The sequence below is a fragment of the Parus major genome, chromosome 11 (assembly GCF_001522545.3).
Source record: "Parus major isolate Abel chromosome 11, Parus_major1.1, whole genome shotgun sequence".
Classification (NCBI taxonomy): domain Eukaryota; kingdom Metazoa; phylum Chordata; class Aves; order Passeriformes; family Paridae; genus Parus; species Parus major.
In genome coordinates this window covers 19,261,202-19,267,807 of record NC_031780.1, presented here as the reverse complement: position 1 = coordinate 19,267,807, position 6,606 = coordinate 19,261,202, and the positions used below count along the sequence as shown (strand labels likewise).

At 42.7% G+C, this 6,606-nt stretch overlaps 1 long non-coding RNA gene across 2 annotated transcripts in view; it reads right to left on the bottom strand.

The window, feature by feature from the left end:
- The window catches only part of LOC107209631, a 12,738-nt gene that overhangs the window by 2,239 nt on the left and 3,893 nt on the right, over nucleotides 1-6,606 (bottom strand). For both annotated transcript variants that reach the window (XR_001523648.3, XR_004499120.1), the window contains one exon: nucleotides 5,004-5,083. This is a non-coding gene — a long non-coding RNA (uncharacterized LOC107209631). The remainder of the gene's footprint in view (nucleotides 1-5,003; nucleotides 5,084-6,606) is intronic.

The window sequence follows — 6,606 nt, the reverse complement described above, 5'->3', positions numbered from 1 at the left end:
TCTGGCACTGCCTGGGCCCAGGAGCACATGGAGCATGGAAAACATCCCTGCTCCCAGGGATCACAGAGAGCTGGAAAAGGAACTGCTCCCACCACCCCACAGCCATGTATCACAACACACACTGCCTGTCCATGACAGTGCTCTTGTACTTACACATTGGACAGCAACGCAGATTTTTATCTGGAGACAAATAAAAATCTCCAGAAGCTTTTCCAGGTGTGAAATCCAGCATGAGGCAGCAGCCCCTGCAAGATCAGGGCACTGGGATTTGAAGTGTTTCATGCAGTCACATTTGTATTGGTACCAAAATTATTAAATGGTGGATGATGAAATGCCTTCCCTTCTCCCTCAGAGCCTGATTTTTGGGTGAATATCCCCATCCAGCAGGGCTTTGCAGCCACCAGAGGAGGAAGGTGAAGTCCTAACAATTGAGGTGACAACATGAGAAGTTCTTAAAGAAAATAAGATAACACTGCCAGTCAACTGGATATTGACTTAAGTACTTTGGGGCAAATAAAACCAATCCAACAACAACTGGAATTATCTTTAGAGAAGAATATAACCAGAAATGAGGAGAAACAGTGAAGAAGGATCAAAGGACATGGCATGGGCATCCTTTTTCTACCCAAGTATGGGTGTTAGTGTTCCTGCAGCACAGACCTCCTGGAAATGGGGCTCTCACAAACAGACATTCATCACTCCTGTGCTGCTGGAAGCCTTTAATTCTCCAGGAAAATCTGGGAGCATCCATGATTTTAATGGGAAGTGCCTGGGTCCTTTACAATGTCTTGGCTCTATGAGGTGCCTGTGGAATCTGGAGGAAAAGATGAATTTTACCAAACAAGGCTGGCTGAGAAAATGTCCTTCACACAAGGCAGATTAAAAATCAAAATATCTGAGCCTGTTTACTCTACACTGCTGTAAAGGGAAGGGAACAGGCTGGAAGGAGCTGCATGTGCCAAGGAAATATTGTGACCAAGTTTCCTGTTTCCAGTGTGTGTCTGTAACCCCGAGTCAATCAGGGCAATATGTGTGCTCTCTGAAACAGAAATTATTGCTTCCTCTGGAGTGTTATGCTTTGTTTTTACACATTTCTAAGAAGTGGTCCAAATGTCATAATATTAAAAACTGTTAATTTATTTCTTTCTCTGGTGGAAGGTTGGCTGTGCCATGGTTAGAACATGTTTTGCCCCAGCAAAGCTCAGGAATCACAAGGATTTTACGCTGAGTTGGCTTCCATGACATCTGACTGTGGGTTGGAATTAAAACACACACAGAGGCTTCTGTGCATGAAAACTGGGAGAAAGAAATACTGAGCACACTGTGCAAGCCTTTCCAACAAATATTAAGCACAAACACACTTCAATGAAATGAAGCAGGAGACCTGAGTGCACGGGTTCAGAGCTGAATTAAGTTTTAAGTCAGGGCTGTCTCCCTGTGTTTGCTTAGCTCAAGGCATTAATTCAGCACAGCACACAGTGACTCTCCTGAGATATTCATAACAGCAAATGACTTCAGCTGTCTGTAATGCAGGAGCTGGAGGAGCTGATGTGTCACAGGTGTCCCCAGACAGGTGCACGAGGGCTGGAGCCCCTGGAGCCCCCTGCCCCACCTCTGCTCTGTGCCACAGCCACTGCTCCACTTCAAAGTGCTCTGGAACCTCATTTATAACCAGAAAAGACAATGGGAAAAGCAAAAGAAAACTTCATTTTTGCAGCTCATTTGTTTCTCTAACTTAAAGAAAATCAGAGCAATCAAAGCATATTTAACAGGGTCATGCTTTTCTGACCCAGAAAACCCAGGCACGTGCATTAACTAAACCAATGCAAAACCTACCACAGCTTTATAAAGGCACTGGGTAATTTCTGCATATTTTGACTAAAAGTTTTACCTACTTTTGATATAACAGAGCAAAAATCCAGGTAATCTGCATTATAGCCAGGGATATTTCCTTCGAAACAATTTCATATTTCTAAATGATTTCCTTATTTAGCTGGCAGTTTTATATCTTATTTTCTACATACCAGCCAAAGGCTCCCTGCTTTCCTAACAGAGTATTCATTTATCTGTTGGTGGGTGATCTTTAATTCCTTAGAAAACCCCTAAAACTGTTAACATTGTAGCTGGAAACTCCTATAATATCACCTCAATGTGGCAATAGTGTGGCCAGCATCACCACCACAGTTTATTATTGATGTTATCATACCAATAATCTCAGAAAACATAACATTTTACAGATTACAGTGATATTCTGTCACTTCACAATTAAAACTTTTTTTTTTTTGTGGCACATGGAACATTCATGCATAATAATAAATATATTCATTGATTGTACCCCCCTATGGAGGGACCCAGAGGTGCCATTTGCCCAGAAAGGTCTTCCTGCTCTGGGAACAGCTTTTTGTCATGCAGCACAGCAGAGAAAATGATCTACAACCATCAGACCCCAGCTACAACAACCTGTGGCATATTAAAAAGTGTAATAGAAATAGCTTTAAAATTTATAGCTTAATTATAAAAACACAATTTAAAGCTCACGTGAGGGAAGGAGAGGCAGGCCCTGAAAGGTGCTTTCATTTCAGCAAAATTTACTGCAATTAAAGATTGCAGGAATAAGTTATAAAGAAAGTTCAGTATTGGTTTGAGGTCTACATTTATGTCCACTACCTTTATATATATTTTTCTTCCTGGCAAGTGCCATGAAATTGTCCCCAGCCTTCTCAGCACTGGGCAGGCACTGCCCAGAGGGGGAGGAAGGTGGCTTTAACTGGGGCTCACTGGTGCCCAGTACACCCTGAGCTGTGGTCATGCCATGACCCACATTTAGTAGAGTCAGACTTTAAAAAAGCTTAACCCTCATGCTTGATGGTTTTATACCAAATTCTCCATTGAGCACAACAACAAAAGTAATCATTTTTGGAATATCCATGGAACTGCACGGTGTCAGCACGAGAGCAGCCAACACCACCCTGCTGGACCTCCCTCCTAGCAGGGCTCTTGCTGCCACCAGAAAACAGCTCTGAAAACAGAACAGACCTTGAGTTTTGGGCTCTGTCAGCACATTCCCTCCTTCCTACACTGCTCAGGCACATTAACAACTGCATAAAACAGGATTTCAAACAGCCTCACCAGCAGAAAGCATTAGAAGTGAAATATCAATAACATTTTCTCAAAAGCAATTGAGTGCCTTGGTTTATGGAGTAGAACCTGGTCATTAGTTAGATAATCCTCTCTTCACTGAGAGTGGGACTTTATGAAAGTTTAGATGAAATCAAAGATAATCTCTGTTGTTTTGGTCCTAAGGCTTCCTCAGCAGCATTTCAGGACACCAGTTCTGGTGGAACTGCTTAGAACCAGCTGGAAAGGGGCTCAGCAGTAAAAATGATGGGGAGATTCAGGAACTAAGGCAGGTGAGTCTGCAGTCAAGGGCTTACAGAGAGCTAAACATTGATTGCAGGGAAGAAGAAAAGGGTAAAAAGCTCCTTATTGTGTTATCTGGTTGTTTCTTTTTTGTTAAGTTTTTATTTGGTTGCAATTTCAAAAATATAATTAGGAGTCCCCAGGCAAAACTGAAGAGGTGGAATACTAATGGAAATTTTAATCTTCAGCATAAGAAATCAAAAACATTTGAATAGCCTACATACACACACATCCATTATTTAACACTTGAGACCAATTCAAATGGAATATTTTCTTACCACCCAGGTCTCCGTTGCTTTCCACCTTTAAATCTTTTTAGCAATTCCATTTCTGTGCCCACCTGTCTCTGAGACATTATATTGGTAACTTTCATGTTTGGAGAGGTAAGAACAGTAATCTGAAAACTCTGGGGTTGGTCTGCAGTAAGTATTGGGCAGGTGGGATATTTCTGTCCCCTATTTATTTATTTAGGTTATAGCCCTTACAAGCAAACTGAAATAGTCCTGGAATGCTCACACAGAAGCTCCTGCTGCCTCAGAGTTATTTCTCTTGCCCTCTTTATTCCTTTCTTTCCAAGGACTGCTCTGAGGTTGCTAAAACACCTCGGTGCTTTCAGGCTGTGCTTGGACTTGACTGGAAAAGACATTTTCAAAACCAGTGTTAAATATTCTGTGATTTGGTGATTCCCTGAGTGAACCAGTGGCTCAGAGAGAAGGATTAATTCATGCTATGGTCCCTCACTGGACTCCAGGCACAGGTTTGATTTTGGAAGATGCTCTGATATTACACAACAGCTCATGGATCAGAAGGGACCTCTCCTCTTTAAAGGTCACAGCTCACCGTGGGATTTGGTCTGAACTATACACATGAATATATACACATACATTTGTATATCCACTTCATCTACAAGCCAGAGACATTGAAACTGATTGTCCAATAGAAAAGTCATCAGTTCCAGCCAGGTAATGCTGGGTAATGCTCACTGTAATTCCAGGGTAATTCCAGGGTAATGCTCCTTGGAGAGCTGAGAAAGTGCCACTGACCATTTATCCTTTATTTCAGGTTTAAGAGAAGTGTCAGGGCTGACACTGACACCTATCATAATGGGGAGGGAAGGAGAGGCAAAGGAGAACAGAAAACAAAAAGGAAAAATGAAACAGGAAAAATGAAGGATAAAAATAGAATAAAGAAAAGAAATGGGAAGTATAACAACTTCACTGCAGGTGTGAATTGCTGTTCCTTGGTGTTACATCTCAGTAAACAGAATAAATGCTTGGTGGTGTGTGACTGCTTTCCAATCAGTGAGAGCAACGTGCTGTGACTGGTAATGGATCATCCCCAGGCTCCCTTTCCACAGGGAAAAACCATGGCAGTGATGAGGGCAGTGCTGGCCTGGGAACGGGATGGCTGCTCCACTGTGAGGCAGGAAACTCTCTGATCTCATGAGTTAAAGCCACCATTGCAGTTTAAGCTGGGTTTCACACGTGGTTTGATGTGTTTGTAAAGAATACTCCACCATTAATTCACTTTCCCACCCCTTCCCCAGGGAGCAGCTCTGCCCTCAGCTTTCCCCACAGCCTCACCCAGGAGCAGTTCCCTGCCAAAGCCAGGAGAAGCACAGCTGGTGGTGTCTGCAGGTGCTCTGTACTCTCAGGACATGGTTCTGAAAGAAATCCAGATGAAACTTGCACAGGCCCTGCCATGCTCAAAACAGCACCATGTGCACTGACAGGATAAAACACCAGATGCAATAGCAAAGGTTAAATAAACTGCAGAGGCCTTGATTGCAATCCTGCCCTGACCACCACAGGTGGGTTTTGATGACAACATTTTTATATTTATTATTTCTATTTATTTTATATTTAATGGTAAATTTACATTTCCTAGTGGAAGGCCACTTTTACTATGGAGAGCTTCATCATGGCCTACAATGGTTAATGCCAGTGCAGGTTGCCAAAAGGTGACAGGAATTTACAAAGCAAATCAGTTTGTGTATTTGATTCCTGCAGGACTCAGACACTGGAGCAGGGATCAAAGGAGGTAGGTGTAAGTTTTACCTGAATATTAAACATTTAATGAACTGTGCCATCCCTTGCTTTGTCTGCCCTGCTCAGAAAGTCCTCACCTAAGTTTTCAAACCACTGAAGGCAGCAGTTTAATTCCTTCTCTTACAGACAGAAATTCCAGTTGCTGCAGAGTTGAGTGATATTGAATCAATGTCAAGTGTTTAAGTTCTTTCTCATACATCAGCATGACAATTGAAAGAAATGGAAATTTCCTTCTTGTGATCTCACCAAATCCTGATCTTGAGGGCTGCAAGAGCCAATTTTGTGATTTTATTGTTAAGTCTTTCCTAGAGGCAACATAGCAGAGCCATTGCCCTGATCCCACAGGAAAGCTGGCAGTCAGAGATGTGCTGGGGTAGCAGGGTCTCTTACCTGCTGACCAATATTGTCCTGCTCTCCTTTAATGTCTGCCTTTTTGTTTCTGTGTGTCTGTAAGCCTCACACAGGAAACATGGCAGAGCAAATGCTCTTCTACCATCATGGCAAGTGACTGCCTCAGGTTGCCACCTCAGAGAGCGAAATTGGATGTAAATAATGTCACTTAATGTACCAAATAACATTTATATGCCATAAAACCCTCCCTTCAGATACTAACTGCCTACTCTCTTTTATAGGCCAGCACTCAGCAATTAAGGCACTGAACATCTGGGCTCCCAATCGCTCAGTAATCATTTAAATCAAAGAGAAGATTCCCCTGAATGCCTCTGTGGGTCAGAGTGGGGAAGAGAAGCCCAGAGCAAAATATCTGTGGCACATACAGAAGGGCACACTCTGGAAACAGCTGATGCCTCTTATCCAACATTTACTAAAGCAGAGGAGGAAGCTGAGCATCCTGATGATTCATGTGGATAAATAACCTGGTGTGATGCAAAGGTTTGCACATCTTTATTACAATAAAACAGCACCTGGTGCCCTTTTGTTGCCATCTGCATGTTCAAAATAATTTGGTCAGTGTTATTGGCTTGGAAGATAGCCAGGGATTCAGATTATTCACTGGGTGGGGGTGCAGGCAGGAATTGCAAGCAGGTTTTTGAAGTCTGCTAATGAAACTTTCCCACATGTTGTCCCAGCTGAGAGCTCACAGGGAAGGGAAGGGAAGGGAAGGGAAGGGAAGGGAAGG